Source organism: Schistocerca americana, chromosome 5 (assembly GCF_021461395.2).
Source record: "Schistocerca americana isolate TAMUIC-IGC-003095 chromosome 5, iqSchAmer2.1, whole genome shotgun sequence".
Taxonomy (NCBI): domain Eukaryota; kingdom Metazoa; phylum Arthropoda; class Insecta; order Orthoptera; family Acrididae; genus Schistocerca; species Schistocerca americana.
Genome location: NC_060123.1, coordinates 315,825,987 through 315,844,549, shown reverse-complemented (window position 1 = coordinate 315,844,549; position 18,563 = coordinate 315,825,987).

The following is an 18,563-nucleotide window of genomic DNA, read 5'->3' as shown; positions in this document are numbered from 1 at the left end:
CATATATTGCACATTCACTATCTGCGGTTAGCAGACGACCATACATTCATTCATTTCGCAGATCTCACCAAATTGGATATAGGGATTTAATTTGTGGGAGTGCACATGTGATCAATTAAATAATTAAATCGTCGTCCTTTCCTACATTGGTATCCGGCTTCGGTGTATTATAAATACAAAAAATATGTTGTTCTGACAAGAATAACGAAGAATGTTGTACCTATTTTCAATGTCGGGCGGTACTGTACCCTTCCAGTCTTTCGCGGGCAAGTGCTCTACCAACTGACCTACCCAAGCACGACTCACGCCCTGTCCTCACAGCTTTACTTCCGGCAGTACCTCGTCTCCTGCCTTCCAAACTATACAGAAGCTCTCCTGCAAACCTTACAGAACTAGCACTCCTGAGAGAAAGGATATTGCGAAGACATGGCTTAGCCACAGCCTGGGGGATGTTTCTGCCAGGAAGTTTCGTATCAGCGCACACTCCGCTGCAGAGTGAACATCTCATTCTGGAAACATCCCCTAGGCTGTGGCTAAGCCATGTCTCCGCAATATCCTTTCTTTCAGGAGTGCTAGTTGTGCAAGGTTTGCAGGAGAGCTTCTGTAAAGTTTGGAAGGTAGGAGACGAGTTACTGGCAGAAGTAAAGCTGTGAGGACGCGGCGTGAGTCGTGCGTGGGTAGCTCAGTTAGTAGAGCACTTGCCCGCAAAAGGCAAAGGTCCCGAGTTCGAGTCCCGGTCCGGCACACAGTTTTAATCTGCCACGAAGTTTCAACTTACCTAATGTTTGCTTTATAGGGACTCAGTTTCCTTTCTAGATGTTTTCGGTAGCTCCATTCCTTGTTACACCGAGGAAAAACAGTCAATAAGGAATCTACATAATTAATGTTTGATTCAGTTTACTCATAATAGATAAGAAATGATCACTGAATATTTAAATAATTTCAGTAACATTTTTACTCTTCCATTTCAGGCGCAAAAACTCAAAAGCACAGCAGGTAACTCACACCGCAAAATGTGATCAGAAGAATAAACAGCAACTGTAACAACCGAAAGCTGAAGCTGAGGAGTGAGGGACTACATCAGTAAGGCACCCACTTTAGTCTCTGAGGACATTTCAGTCTGCTGATCCCACTGATGCTTCCCTGACACTGTCCTCACGCTTATTCATCTTACTTCGATATTTAATCTAATTGGCTTCTACAGTTAGGTTTTGATTGTGATGTAAGCTATCAAACCATTATGGATACCTTTCTTCATGAGATTCAGAAGACTACAGCTACGATGCGAACCATGATTCTAGAACTACGTAATAAAACATACGTATCCTCCATACTCCAACTCTCCCTGCCCACTCTCTGATGGTTTACGATTTATCGAAACTGTTAACTGACTCACACATACTTCTAGGTGGAGTGTGTTACTATCACTTAAGTAAATGTGACAATGTAGCCACTGGTTGCATGGCTTAATTTGGCATATAGCGAGATGACAGAAGATGGAATTATATGACTACTGAATGACATCAATAAGGCAGCTAGTTTACCCTCGTTGCACATAAACTCAGTGAGCGTGCTCAAAGATCCTTCCCATATTTCCTATATGTAGAGAATACAAACATTTTCCTATGGAACTGTTTTTATGTGTTCATTTGAAATGTTCGAAAGTGCCATTGAAAACCTCAGTTGTACACAAAGAGTAGAGTTAATATCTAGTAGTACACAGATGGCAATCCTAACGTGGATAGACTACACTGGCACTAAGGTCAGTGGTTCACCTTCAGTCTATAGAAATGAAACTTCAGCGATTTGTTTCCACCGTAAATGGTTTTCAAATTGCAAAATGTGTGTCGATACCAACGATGACGCGGCAAGAAACCGGAGAAGCGTATACATCTGTATGTATTGTTTAGCCACAAAACACCATGGACAATGTGAAATGTTTCGGACATCTCCAGTTAAAGGACTGTTACTAGAAAAGATGGCTTGAAATGAGAGGGGGTGAAAGAGGCAGCCGATCTTGTTACGCAGTGGAAGAATGAAGGCGAGAAATAATAATCCTCACCTCTAAGTTATCGGTAAATGGAACTTCTGGTACAAAATGGGACTATTCTAGGCAAACAAGAAATAGATAATAATATGCTGTAATGAAAGTTAATGACGGATCAAACAAAGTTCTGGCCTAGGATACGGACTCGGACTTTTTTCTTTGGTGGATGACGCTCTGTCCAAGCTGTCAATCAAGAGCACATCTGAATACGATTTACAACTTATGTTTGCATCTTTCTGTTATATTACAAAGTAGGTGGAGACGAGGGAAGTAATATTGCGAGAAGAATATGACAGAGCATTGAAAGACCTAAGTTGAAATAATTTCCTGTAGAGAAAAACATTCCCTCAGAATTCTGATAATTCTTGGGAGAGCCAGCCATGACGAAACTGGCAGATTAAAACTGTATGTCGGACCGAGACTCTAACTCGGGACCTTTGCCTTTCGCGGGCGATTAGACTATCCAAGCACAACTCACCACCCGTCCTCAGAGCTTTACTTTCGCCAGTACCTCGTCTTTGCGAGATTAGCTGGTGAGGACGCATACTCTTTTAATCTGCCACGAAGTTTCATATCAGCAAACTCTCCGCTGCGGAGTGAAAATTTCATTATGACGAAACTATTCTAACTGCTAAGGTAAATGCAGAGGCTGCCAAAATACTCTTAGACTTCAAAAAGAATGTAATAAATACTATTCCGAAGGAGATAGATGCTGACAGGTGTGAATATTACCGAAGTATTAGTTAATAAAGAATAGTTGCAAGATACTCACTCGAATTATTTACAGAAGGACGGAGAAGCTATTAGAAGACGCTCTCGGGGAAGAAGTTTCAGTTCTGCAGTAACGGAATATCACACGAGGTGATGCTGGCGCTACGACATAACTAAGAACATAAGTTGAAAAAAGCCAAAGCAACGTTATAGTTTTTCTGTACTTAGAGCAAGCTTTTCACAATGTTAGCTGGAACACACTGCTTCGAATTCTGAACGTATCAAGGATAAAATACTCGGAGAGAAAGATTATCTACAACTTGTACAGAACTTACAAGCAGATTGCAGTAAAAAAGTAGAAGCCCATGGATGACTAGTAGAATTTGAGAAGGAGGTGAGATAGATTTGTCGCATATTTTGCAAGTTATTCAATACATGCAGTGAGAAAGCAGTATGGAAAACCAAAGAGCAATTTGGGAAATGAAGTAGAGTTCAGGGAAAAGAAATCAAATTTACAGGGCTGGGCAAATAAAAGTGACGCGGACGAGTGGATACAATTGGGCTTGAATTTGTGGCAACATTAACGAAAGAGGAAAAGACGTACAGTTACGTCCAACAGGATGGAGCAACTGCTCATGACTGCCTGTACGGTCGGTCGAACCTTGGAGCACATTTACACAATCTTCACTCCTGACAGAGTTGTTAGCAGGTCAGTCTGGTCACCCAGGTCACCTGTTCTGTCAGTGTGCGATTAATTTGTATGGGGAGCCCTCGGGTCTAACATGTATCGCAACAACCCTCATAGTCTTCAAAAACTGCAACAGCACATTTCGGATGAGACTTCAGCAATTGTAGCAGTCCAGCTCCGATCCTCCTTCAGCAACTTGCTGACCAAGGGCCAAAAGTGCCAAGAGATGAATGGTGGTCACTTTCAACATCTGCTATAGTCATGTTAGTACTGTATATCTTTCCATCTGCTGTGTTTCTATGTAACTTGGAATTATGTTCTCCGGGCAACTTTTATTTGCCCCACCCTGTATTAAATAATGTCAGAGGTGGGAAAGGACTTGGAAGGTCACTTATACAGAATTGATACTGTCTTGAAGAAAAGAGGTTATAAGACGAGTGTCAACCATAGTAATACAAGAAAACTGGAAGACAGACGAATTACATCAGGCGATGCTGAGGGAATTAAATTCGGAAGTCAGACACTAAAAGTAATATATGTGTTTTGCTATTTGGGTAACAAAACAACATACAATAGCGGACTGGAAACAGCGAGAAGAACATTTATGAAAATAGAAATTTGTTAATATCTAATTTAAATATAATGTGAGGAAGTAGGAAGTGTTTTATGAAGATAGTTGTTAGAGTGTAACTTTGTACGGAAGTGAGACAGGCACGATAAATGATAAATGATTTGGCTGACAAGGTGGGCAGCAATCTGTGATTGTTTCCTGATGATGCCGTGGTGTACGGTAAGGTGTTGAATTTTGAGTGACTGTAGGAAGGTACAAGACGGCTAAGGAAAAATTTCCAGTTGGTGTGATGGATGGCAGCTAGCCTAAATGTGGAAAAATGTAAGTTAATGCTGAGGAGTAGGAAGCCCAAACCTGCAGTGTTTGGATTCAGTATTGCCAGTGCCCTGCTTGACACAGTCAAGTCGTTTAAATATCTGTGCGCAACATTGCAAAGCTACATGAAGTGGAACGAGCATGTGGGAACTGTGGTAGGGAAGGCCAATTGTCGACTTAGGTTTATTGGGAGAATATTAGGAAAGAGTGGTTTACCTGTATAAGATTGAAGGAAGACATCGAAGAAATTCAGACTGGTAGACATGTAAGTGTTACGGAGATGCTACGGGAACTCAAATGGGAATCCTTGGAGGAAAGGCGACATTCTTTTTGAGAAACACTATTCAGGAAATTTAGAGAACTGGCATTTGGAACTGACTGCCGAACAGTTCTACTGTCGGCAACCTACATTATGTGTAAGGACCACGAAAATAAGATACGAGAAATTAGGACTCGTAACGGCGGTATACAAACAGTCGTTTTTCCCTCGTTCTATTTGCGTGTGGAACAGGAAAAGAAATGACAATTAGTGGTACAGAATATCCTCCGCCACGCACCCTACTGTGGCTTGCGGAATATCTGTGTAGATGTAGATAAACAGTTGTGACAGGAAGAAAACAGAAGTTTTTGAACTGCAATGCTACAGGTGAACGCTGGAGATTAAGTTAGTTGCTTGGATAAATAACAAGGAGGTATTGACGCGAAATAGGGATAAGTTTGAGATGCAACTTCATCACAATAGACAGATTGATATGAGACATCCTGAGGAATTAACTAATCATCAATTTGGTGGCAGAGGGAAGTGCCGGAGAGGGTAAAATTTGTAGAGTGACCAAGGCATGATTCAAATGGATACAGGCTGCAGTAGTGTGATGAAATAAAGAGGCTCGCGCAGGACAGGTTAGCCAGGATGTCGGCATCAAAGTAGCTTTCAGACGGAAGACCACAACAACAATAACAATAAGTAATGTACACCTCATGAACGGTTTGGCATCGTATTTTACAGCGATATATATCTGGAAGTGCCGATCCTTCTACAGGTAGATAGGGTGCACTTGCAGCTGGGTCGCAGCGGCGGCGGTGAACACGACGGAGCGGGTCTGCGTCGATAAGTAGGGGTTCCACAAGCGGCAGCTTTCCCACCATTGATCTCGCTGTACAGCGAAGTCGCTAAATATAGAGGACAGGCCGCAAGGCGTCGCGGCGCGCCTTCGCGCCCTGCGTAACGGCCCCTCCCATTGCCACGTCTGCTCGCTCCTCGCTTACGCCGAAGCTAACAAGTTCACAGAGTGCAGACAACGACTGCTAAGGTAAAGCTGTGACACTAATTTGTGTGGTAACGAGAATGGCCTACAATAATTTTCTCTTATATTATGTGTGAGTTGCAATAATACGGGTATAAAGATGAGATTAATAACGGGAAGGAATGTTTTCGAAGCATTCCTTACCCATCTGAAGAAGCTAGAAGCGACCTTGTCAGTACAGTGAATTGCTATCACCCGATGCACTGCAGAAGCAATTGAACCGACTACCTAGGAACTACGATGCAGTTATTTTATAGTTGCCAGGATCGAGAATTAAACTATAATGCCGGCCATTAATATGTCAAAACCATGAGCGTGCCATGCAACAAAAGCCACTTGTCGGAACTGGGCGTGGCAGGATCGTGGTGCGTCAAGATTGCTGGTTACTGTTCCGCGAATTGCTACTCTCGTTAGTTGGGATCTCATGATTGTCATGTGAATATGCAAGAAATGTGTTCAGATGGAAGGTACTCAAAGCCATGCAGGATTTCAACGCCCTCCCGACACTAGCTCCCTCGAGGAGAGATGTATTGCTCGACGTTGGAAGACCGTACAGTCGCGTCAGTAAAGTGGGCTTGAGTGCAGCAAGACACGTATCCGCAAGGACATTGTTTTCATTTATTAAAAAAAAAAGGTTCAAATGGCTCTGAGCACTATGGGACCTAACAGTTGAGGTCATCAGTCGCCTAAAACTTAGAACTACTTAAACCTAACCAATCTAAGGACATCACACACATCCATGTCCGAGACAGGATTCGAACCTGCGACCGTAGCGGTCGTGCGGTTCCAGTCTGAAGCACCTAGAACTGCTCGGCCACAACGGCCGGCCTTTCATTTATTCATATAATAAATATCTCGATTCCTTCTGAGATTAACGTGCCTTTTAATACATTTAATTGCTACTATATGCTACTATTACATTGTTAAAATTTACTGTTTAGAGTTCAACGTCTTGAGTGTTACAACAGTTCCATGGTTTCTTGATTTCCCTAATAAACTGAATTACATACATCCAGCATGCTGGATGTTGTCGGACAGTCACTCTTATTGACTCATTGAATTATGATGCAAATAGACAGCCAGCGTAGTGAAAAAAAAATTGTTTATGCAAAAGCTGACCGGTTTCGGGTTAATACCGATTTTCGAACAAACCAGTATCCGACCAAAATAACAGTAAACAATGGCGATACATGTATATCTGGTCCCACGTGAGCGTTACTGAAGTTTGCAACTCTGGCTGTCTTTTGGCATCAGAATTGAATTAGCCTACTGAAATTGCCACTTAACCTCGACGGGACTAGAAAGGCGAGTTTCCAAACCTGGCATTGGAAACCAGGCCTCAGCTGTCTAGTGAAACACAGTCGTAGTAGTTGTTCCTTAATGTTCCCATACCGTCCACCTGTAACTACTATCTACAAACTAAATCTTAAAGTATAGACGCTGGAGGTTCTTTAATTTGTGTTGGTTTACATAATTTGCATCGATATCGGAGGTTTGGCGTTTTACCGGATTCCTGATATTCACGGTACACTCGTGAAATGGTCACAAAGGAAAATCCCCACTTCATCGCTACGTCGGAGATGCTGTGTCCCATCGCTCGTGCGGCGATTATAGCACTTAAATCTTGAATACCTACCATGCCAGACTCCTGTTTTATGAAGGCGTTGCCAACGGCAGCGTCGTTTTCTGCCTGTTAACATATCTCTGTATTTGAATACGCATACCTATACCAGTTTGGCGGTTCAGTGTATACATTACATTTTAATTTACGAAGCCATGCCCCTTCCTTTGTGCAGTTGCCCACGCGACCTGCCCACATTGTAGTATCAGTAAACGTTCTCAAACTGCTTAAATTAATTGTTTAAAACATCGTGGGACTACTTTTCTTGTTGATTTCATATAAATACTCATTAAATTAAGTGGTCCATGGAACTTTTCTATCCCTGACGTTTCGTCCGAAGCTACGTTGGACATCTTCGGAGGTGCTCCTGGTTGTGCTGAGTCTTTTGTAATCTTCAAGACTCAGCACAACCGGGAGCACCTCCGAAGATGTCCAACGTAGCTTCGGACGAAACGTCAGGGATAGAAGAGTTCCATGGACTACGGCCATAAAACCATGAAGAATTGTCGGCAGCTGAAACATCCGGTCGTGAAAGCCTTCATTGTATAAATTAAGTGAATTTATGCCACTTCCTTTGTGCAGTGAACAGTGTTGTCATTATTCAATATGGGCTATGTTGGGATACGGTTACAGGTTTCCTAAGTCTTATGTTCGCAATACATTCTGTTTCACATGCTTCACTGTTATTTAGCAGCAAACAAACTGTTTTTCCTCCAAAACTAATCCACTTGATTAAGGTATGCAACTGACCAACACTCTTCACTCTTCCTCTACACATCTGATATGGATGTTTTCTTATTGTTTGTGGGTGATGTGTTCCGTACCAACATTTTATCATTAATAGTATGTTTTCTTTTGTTTTAATGAGTATTATCTCATTGAATTTATGTTTCTGGATTTTTTGCCATATGTTGAAGGAATGTCCGTGAAATAAACGTCATAGAGTCTCACTATTGTTTTTTCTCCAACTAGTACCTACCGTACCCTCCCGATTATGATTAATTAACAAAACTGCTAAGTGGCTCGTTTACCGTTGCTGTTTGTCACGACAACAGGAGGAGGAGGAGGAGATTAGTGTTTAACGTCCCGTCGACAACGAGGTCATTAGAGACGGAGCGCAAGCTCGGGTGAGGGAAGGATGGGGAAGGAAATCGGCCATGCCCTTTCAAAGAACCATCCCGGCATTTGCCTGAAGCGATTTAGGGAAATCACGGAAAACCTAAATCAGGAAGGCCGGAGACGGGATTGAACCGTCGTCCTCCCGAATGCGAGTCCAGTGTGCTAACCACTGCGCCACCGCGCTCGGTGTCACGACAACAGTCTCAGATTTTACAAACGGGTATGTTGCACACTACGGAGACTCAACAAGTGTACAGAACTTTGGGCATTGATAGTAATAGAGTGGAAGGTGCTTCAGGAACGAACTCGTGAGACTCCTGGGAATTGTGCTTTTGCACGTGGGAGAGCATCACGCGACGTCGGAGTATGTGAAATTCTCTCGTTCCCGTGCTGCGAGTTTTCCACGAAGTTTTAGACAGTGAGAAATCTTATAATGGTATGAAAAGGTAATAAGTACATATCGGTATTCTTTTTTCCTTTTTGATGGAAGGTACAAGGACGTCACCTTCTCAGTGCTGACGGGAGTCACGTTGGATATTATGACTGTTAAAAGCGAGATACATGTCAACGGGAGGTAAGAAGTGAGATAAAAAGAAGAATATTAACTAAAGCATTCAGGAGGTGAAGAAGATATGAAGAAAGTTAGGTGTGATTCAGGTGACTCAAGTATTTAAGATTAACAATCATTCGTGTCTGATGAAAAGTGGTAAATGTCCTAAGTGTCTGATTTAAGCTTCAATAATTTTCATGGGGAATATTCCAGAGTGACACTAGCTATAGGAGAAATAATTTTGCAAAATATTTTTAGGCTGTAATTGTTATCTGATAAATACTAACATTGACTGCAAAAGCTTCTCACTAATTATTCAACATAACCGAGGGTATTATACACACATCAAAAACAGTTTTGCGTCATCTCAGTTCCGAGAGTTCCGGAACCTGTACAGAAAATTGGAATAGAGATCAACATAAACATCACTTCCGCCCTTTTTATTGCTCTTGAAAACCACACATTGCATGTTGTAGCGCCATACAGCGAGGCCTTCAGAGGTAGAGGTGGTGGTCCACAGCGCTGCTCACACCGGTACCTCTGATAGCCAGTAGCACGTCCTCTTGCATTGATGCGTGCCTGTATTCGTCGTGGCATACTATCCACAAGTTCATCGAGGCACCGTTGGTCCAGATTGTCCCACTCATCAACGGCATCAGTACCGCGCTGCATGTTGTCGTGGTTGCAAAGATGGACCTCGCCATGGACGTTGCGCATCATGCAGCCTGTTGCGCACAGTTTGAGTCGTAACACGACGTCCTGTGGCTGCACGAATAGCATTAGTCAACATGGTGGCGTTGCTGTCAGGATTCCTCCGAGCCATAATCTGTAGGTAGCGGTCATCCACTGCAGTAGTAGCTCTTGGTTGGCCTGATCGAGGCATGTCATCGACAGTACCTGTTTTTCTGTATCTCCTCCATGTCCAAACAACATCGCTTTGGCTCACTCCGAGACGCCTGGACACTTCCCTTATTGAGAGCCCTTCCTGGCACAAAGTAACAATGTGGACGCGATCGAACTGCGGTACTGGCCGTCTAGGCATGGTTGAACTACAGACAACACGGGCTGTGTACCTCCTTCCTCGTGGAATGACTGGAACTGATTGGCTCTCGGACCCCCTCCGTCTGATAGGCGCTGCTCATGCATGGTTGTTTACATCTATGGGTGGATTTAGTGACATCTCTGAACAGTCAAAGGGACTGTGTCTTGTGATACAATAACCATGGTCAACGTCTATCTTCAGGAGTTCTGGGAACCGGGGTGATGCGAAACTTTTTTTGATGTGTGTATTATACATTACATTCAACAGTTCTTCAAATAGTGTAAACGATCCAAAAAAACGATATAGGTTTGGTAACAGAAGGCACACGGTCATAGCTTTTACCTTTTCTTGTTGACCTCTAAGTAACTTCGTCATCTTCAACTAAATAATTTCCGCTGGCTTTCAACTCGATTTATGACCGTTAAATTAAGATTGTAAATACAACGTTACACTTTATGATAAATTTTATGACGTACACAAGTAATATTTAACGCTTTTAGCTAACGAATTATGAAACAGTCAGTGTACATAGTTCCATTTAAAAAGAGAAACTGACTCGATGTCATAATTCGGCAGCTGCAAAAATTATAAATAAACTTTATACGTTAAAAATTTCGCCACAGTTACCGCCTTAACGAATAATAAACCGCACTTCGACATACATTTACTATTTCCGGATATATTTCGAGTGATCTGTCTTACCTGTCTCACCTTGTATAATGTAGGGGGGAGTGTTGTAACTGGGTACAGTTTTCACATTTTCGCCTCCAGACAGCGCTACAAGACAAGCTTAAAACATTCTCATACTCTATTTTTAAATGATGGCAATAATTTTTTAGAGCCACAATCTTTTTCTGAAATTAAAAAAATTAGTCCTGAAACGTTAAGGTATCTCTACATGCAAAAACATGTTCCAAGCAACAACACAGTCATGTACCCACCGAAATGGAAAAGCGTTGAAATCGAGAAAATCTTATCAACACTGTATTTAATCGTCTGTTGTGCAGCGTTACTCTACTATTCAGTAATAGTCAAAAGTGTAATCAAATTAATTGGAAGTATTATCAAAACCCGGTTAAAAATTAAATATATCTTGAAAATGGAGCTATGGGAAACAAACACAAAACTCCATTTTCGAGACAGGTAGAGCTGTTGAGACATTAAAGAATCTCAGTTTATTTGCAAGTATCACATGTTCTTTCAAAATATAAGATGATGCACAACTGACGGAATATGACGTAACTGTCGACATGTTATGCAAATAATTGTAAAAACATGTAGCATTTTACTCACCATGAAATTCTGTACCTGAAGAATTAACAACATGTTTCAAATATGTTTAATATACTATACAGCACTTAACTGTATAGAATGCGAAATATTTACAAATGACGCGCAAAAGACAACCTCATGTCTGACAGCAACAAAAACTATAGAAATTAGCGGAAGCTGCTAGTGGCAGTCTTTGATGCGCATTCCTTCGCGTGATTCTAAAATCAGTCACTGGACTGAAGTGCTGCCCCAAAATGAACATGTGTTCCGGGCCATTATCCTCTAGCTAGTACTCACCTACACTTCTCTGCGATAAGATATTACGCGTAATTTGTTTGTGTTACGAAACTTTTTACATGTTGCGTCCTAATCACTGTTTGTGTGTGTAATATCGAAGTTTTGACGCAGTTTACCATGTGAAACGCAACAACTTGTAAAGGCAGTTAGCCTCGCTGTAGATCTGTATTTGATTGAACTGGACGTACAACGCTAACTTGAAACCGGGAAAATGCTGAGAAATTCTGCGTTATTTAGTTAGTTGGCTACATGTTCCATAGATCGTATGAACGATTCTTTTATCGAAATGACACAATTAGAGTTAACGTTAATAAACGCTTTTTTTCAGTCCTACCCTTGCAACCACACTTAAAAACAGAACCCCTCCTTTTTTCTTTCCAGACTACCGGTTTTTAGAAATTTGTCTTGGAATAGGAGTTATCCAAGAGAAATGATTTTAGGTTAGATTTAAAATCTGCTGCCAGTAAGACATTTTATATTATTGGGCAAATGATCGAAGATTGTTGTTGCTGCTTATTGAACCTCTTTCTGGGCAACTGACTGCTTTAATAATGAGTAATAAAAATCTCTTTTCTCACTAGTGTTGTAAATATTAACCCCACCATTTTTCTCGAACTGTGATGACTTATTTATGACTAATGTCATTAGCGAACATATGTAATGTGATGGCGCAGTTAAGCTGATTTCTTGAAGTCCGTGGGTGAACACCACATATTATTGCTCGCTTATGTGTAATCAATAATTTGTTTTTATGTGGTGAGTTACCCCAATAAATTATTCCGTAAGACATTATTGAGCTGAATTGTTTCAACAGGTTAATTCGTTTGTTTCCAGCATAATTGAGAAGCTCAGTAAAATGGTTTTTCCAGTTCAAGTTCTCATCAGTACATTCACCCAAAAATTTGGAAATTCTACCGTATTTAGTGCCACATCAGTTTTTGGCATGAATTTAATTCTTGCACAGGAATGAATAGAGCGTGGTTTTTTATTTTTTTCAAAATTTAGGAAGAGTCAAGATTGTGAGAATCACTTAACATACCAATGGAAAACATCATTTGCAACCTTCACTGCTGTTCTCACTTTGCAATGGGATTTGTTACAACAATAGTACCGTGTGCAAAAATCAGCAATTCAGGTTGATGAATATTAAGTGAAAGACTCACGTATATAAGATAAGAGTGGGCTGAAAATTGTTCCCTGTGGGACTCTGTTTGTGATTTCTCCCCAGAGACTAAAATTTTCCACCTTTCCAACATTAGTTGAATTATCCAGCATAATTTTTTGCATTGTGTTTGTTATATGTGATTCAAATCAGTTGCGTGCAAAGCCATGAAATCCATAAAACTTGAGTTTTTCTAATAGAAAACCGGTACTCAACACCTTCCTTGTGCACGCCCACAGTGAAGAATGATATCGTGCAATCTCTTAAGAGGCATCACATTAGCATCTCGACGTGCCCCAGCATCGCAGGTCGTTATTAAATTTCCGCTACATACCTGCTGGGTGCGTTATTCTAGGACGCACTATACTGAAGTACGGGAAAGCTATTCATAGCGTTCCTTGAAATGTACGGATAGTAAGCACGTAAACGTTAACTCGTTTAAATTCTATCAATACAGAAGATGACTTCGCGTAAGGCTACGCCTCGGTAGTACGATCAAGAATCTTACTGGCGCCAAGGGACTCATTCTGCAGACAGTCAAGGGGAGTATGTCAGAAGACAGACATTTATTACTAGTATTGAGTAAAATGTTCTCTCAGAAACAATCCACATACATAGTATTTTGTGGCGAATGTTTACCTGATATATTTTCTTCTTTCTTCGAGTGAAGAGCTTTTCCATAATCAACTATTACCGTGCATGTTGATTACATATTATGTTTATATAACATAAATGCATTTCACAAGTTGTATGTATTCTGTCTATAATGACTCACTGAGAGTATTGTATATCTCATTTGTTTCTGAGCTACGTTGTCTTGATTCTTTGTGTTGTAAATAGTGTAAAAATCCCTCCTCTCCACTGACACAAAGCAGTTAGCCAAATATTAAAAAATGGTTACCTAGCCATCATTATTTTAAGCTCCGTTGATATCACAGCCAAACCTATGCGACATTTACATTATTTAAAGCTTATAAATCGAATTCGGCAATTCTCAACTTGTTTTGGTTGTACAGACGTTAACAAAAAGTAAAATTCTGATGATCGCGGGTATCACGATAAACGCTCACCCAATTTTTCTACTATAATAGTGGCCACGAACACTGACGCCAATGATATGTAAACATCCCCTTTCCGGAACTCTAGCAGAGGGTTCACTTAAGTTCAAACATCGACGCACGGAGTCCACTGTGTATGTTTTCCATTTCACAAAGTTTAGGCTTGCAGACTTTCACAGCGGTCAGGACTCGTCATCTACGGAATAGTCATTTTACTGAAGATTGACTGAATTGTAAACTTTTGTATGTGTCTACATTTCGACACTGAAATCTATTGTTAGCAATTGACGCTGCAGCTACAGCAAATAAAGTTATTTATTACTTTTACTACTTCATATTAGATGTAGAATAAATTAATATCCGAATTCTCTGTCCACAAACCGCATATTCTCCTTACCCCTGTACCCAGCGTCCAAAGGAAGTTACATCCCAAATGAGGACCACGAGGACAAGTTAAGGCAGATCAAGACTCGTACACAAGCATATGTTTGCATAATTTTGTTCCCTACCCTGAATATGTAAATGCAGATGTATTATGAGGCTACTGTCGTAATTTCGACTGTGTCGATCTGCTGAGCGCAGTAAATCTTCTGTCAGAATATATATGCGAGCCTCTCCACTACGGAATAAATTTCCTAATTTAATTTACTTGTTTGATCTGTGCTAGTAATTATGTTGCTGCTGAAACACGCAGACCAATAGAGCGGTAAGATATTGGCATAAATAGAAACAAGCAATTGTAGTGATAACATAAAGCAGTATTTAATTCGATATAATTAAATGAAATTAAATGTTTACACGGGTTTCGATATATACAAGAGAAGTAAACAGTAGATTCGTTACATTTCCAGTTCGAATAAAACAACACAGTGTTGTCTCTATTTTAACAACAGAAAGTTTCATTAAAACATGTCACATAGGTTAAAGCTGAGTGATGCTCGGTCGATGGCGTTATTTGAACGCATTTCCGTTAATAGTTAAAACAACTATAGTTGTGTGTGCAAGTGGTCGGGAACAAATCGTCCGCGAGCGATGTGCTTGCGAAAATCACACGACTTTCAGTGCGAATGAAACTGCAAATGTTGAAGGGGACTGTGGCATTCGATAGCTAATCTGCCTGCTGGTATAAGATTTATTACATCTAGTTTTAAACCTGAAAATACTAACTGGAGAGGAGTTATCTATTTCTTCTTGTTCTGTGACGCTACAGTCCAGGACGAACCTTGACCTTTCCAACGAGCTTCCGCCATCCATCACGGTCACATTCTACCCTCCTCCAGTTTCTGCATCCGAGCTTCCGTAGGTCTTCTTCCACTGCATCCAGACATCTTGCTCGAGGTCGGCCTCGCCCTCTTTGCCCTCCTGGATTGTCAAAGAGAATCTTCTTCATCACTTCAGACTCTTCCACCTTAGCCACATGACCTGCCCATCTTATCCTTCCTGATCCTATGGGTTTTGTCACAGCATCGGCATATATAGTGTACAATTCCGCATTGTACCTTTCCTCCATTGTTCTCTGTCATATACAAAGCCAATTATTCTCCTCAAAACTTTCCTCTCAAATCCGTCGGGCAGCCTTGCATCGGTTTCCGTCAAGGGCCACGTTTCCGAAGCATTAGTGAGAACTGATCGAACAAGGATTTTCTAAATAGTGAATTTTGCTGGGCAAAATTTGCCTTTTTGCTGATATCAGCGTAATCTTAATTTCAGTTGAGATGTCATTAAAGCAAGTGACTGTGGAACATAGTAACTTGAAGCTATCAACGCTTGCAAATGTGTATCCATTCATACTGAAAGTTGACGGCATACTGGGTTGATATGCTTTCCCCCAGGCCATGTATTTATTTTTATCTTTATTTATCAGAAGACCCATTTTCTTACTCGCTTGACTTAAAGCTGTAAAAGCTTCTTTCAGTGCTGGTACTGTCCGTGCCATGATGTCTATGTCATCTGCATATGTTAAAATATGCACTGACTTGTAGAAGATGGTGCCCCTGGTCTGTAGGCCTAATACACTCTACAAAAGAAATATCAGACATCCTGCCCGCATCTCGTGGTCGTGCGGTAGCGTTCTCGCTTCCCACCCCCGGGTTCGCGGGTTCAATTCCCTGCGGGGTCAGGGATTTTCTCTGCTCGTGATGGCTGGGTGTTGTATGCTGTCCTTAGGTTAGTTAGGTTTAAGTAGTTCTAAGTTCTAGGGGACTGATGACCATAGATGTTAAGTCCCATAGTGCTCAGAGCCATTTGAACCATCAGACATCCTCTTGAATTAGAAAAGGATCGTAAATCGGAGGGAGCATTAACTTTAAAACGTGCTTCGTTTCTTTTTAGCCACCAGATTAGCCTGCTCATAATTTTCAAGAATAAGGCGTAAAACGACTCAGTTGTGAAAATACTGTACTAAGAATGCGAACGGAACTACCACTGAATTTTTGACAATATGCAGCCTTATTTCAAACATAAATCGCAATAGAGGTGACAGAAGGCGTCGTGGTGACTGTTGCAATGGCATCGACTGATACTAACCGATCACGCAATGTCTTTTTCCTGATCTTATCCCTTACCTTCTTGGAATCACGGAAATGGCAGTGTTCGTGGCTGAGTGTTTGTGGTAGATCGTGGTCGGATGCACTTCCTGTCGCTGGCCCTCCCCCCCCCCCCCCCCCCCCCCCCGCCCCCTCTCCCACTACGGGACGGAACTCGTATATTCCATCTGTGTGCTTCTGGTGTTATCCAGTTTGAGAACATATTCTAAATGTTTACGAATCGTGTAACTGAAGCGAGACGTGGATACCAGCCCGGTATTCATGTAGTCGGCTGTGAGAAACCGTCTAAAAAACAAATCCAAGCCTTCATCGTTAATCCGCCGGAGGATTCGATCCATGACAGGCGCGCCTCCCCGAATCCCAGAAACAGCGTGCTGGCGAACATGGCTATCCGTGCGGGTCAGTCTGACTGACATAAAAAAATACGATTGCGTCAGTCCGCCTTACTTGATCATTTACATCACAGTTGTCAGTGGCAGGGACTTACAATTAAAGTACATGCAGAAAATAAAAAATGATGACGGAGTCAGAGTTATGCTCAAATTGATACAAAAACTATAGTCGCAACGACACAGGATTGATGCCAAATATACCGGGTGATCAAAAAGTCAGTATAAATTTGAAAACTTAATAGACCACGGAATAATGTAGATAGATAGGTAAAAATTCACACACATGCTTGGAATGACATGGTGTTTTATTAGAACCAGGCGCTGCACCCCATATTGCTAGACGCATGAAAGATCTCTTGCGTGCGTCGTTTGTGTGCTCAGCCGCCACTTTCGTCATGCTTGGCCTCCCAGGTCCCCAGACCTCAGTCCGTGCGATTATTGCCTTTGGGGTTACCTGAAGTGGCAAGTGTATCGTGATCGACCGACATCTCTAGGGATGCTGAAAGACAACATCCGACACCAATGCCTCACCATAACTCCGGACATGCTTAACAGTGCTGTTCACAACATTATTCCTCGACTGCAGCTATTGTTGAGGAATGATGGTGGACATATTGAGCATTTCCTGTAAAGAACATCATCTTTGCTTTGTCTTACTATGTTATGCTAATTATTGCTATTCTGATTAGATGAAGCACCATCTGTCGGACATTTTTTGAACTTTTGTATTTATTTGGTTCTAGTAAAACCCCATGTCATTCCAAGCATGTGTGTCAATTTGCACCTATCTACATTATTTCATGATTTATTCAGTGTTCAAATTTATACTGACTTTTTGATCACCCGGTATTACAGTAAAACCTAAGATAACTTTGTCTACTCATGTATCTCTGTCCAGAAAGATATGCAGGAAGCCGTGATATTTGAATAAGAATGACAAAGGTCAGATGGGAGAAAACGCAGATTTCGGCCCGAGAAAAGGATAACTGCAACTAATGAATTATTAATATTACAAACGTATCGTGAAATATTTTGTAATCTATACGAAAGGACTGCATAAGAAAACAAAATTGCGTTATTACAGAGTTCATCCGCTGAAGATACCTTAAAGAAAAAGGCCAAACACGTTTGATACATGAACAGATTGCAGCAAGGAACGATTACTCAAATATGCCTGCGGCAGTCGTCAGCATCCAGAACAGTGCAGGAGTGTCGGCTAGAGCCATGTTAAGTGGAAGTAAGATTTGCTGTTAAGTTCACTTTATGGTTCGCGCGATGGTTCCCAAGCAGGTGCCGTTGACTGCCAGGCTGCTGTTTGGCACGAGGGAACTACGCACGTTTTCAGGTGATAGCCCCATTGCTGTTTTCCTCGTAAGATTCCCTGAACGTTATCTGCGCCTGCCATTCAGGACTCCTGTCGGCGTGTGACTTCACAACCTGCAGGCTCGGTTACGGTAGCGAGACGATCGGTTGGTATTTAACAATACAGTTCTTCTTAATACCCATGAATGGCTCCACAGCGGAGTAAAGAAAGCATTTTTGCTTTACTTACTGCGTATAAAGAGGGCCGTGCTGACACTGAGGTGACAGAAGCCATGGGATACCTCCTAGTATCGTGTCGAACTCCTTTTGCCCGGGGTAGTGCAGCATCTCGACGTGGCACGGACTCAACAAGTCGCAAGAAGTCCCCTGCAGAAATACTAAGCCATGTTGCCTCTATAGCGGTCCATAATTGCGAAAGTGTTGTCACTGGAGGATTTTGCGTGCGAACTGATTTCTCCATTACGTCCTATAAATGTTCGATGGGTCATGTCGGGCGATCTGAGTGGCCAAACCATTCGCTCGCAAAGTGTCCAGCATGTTCTTCA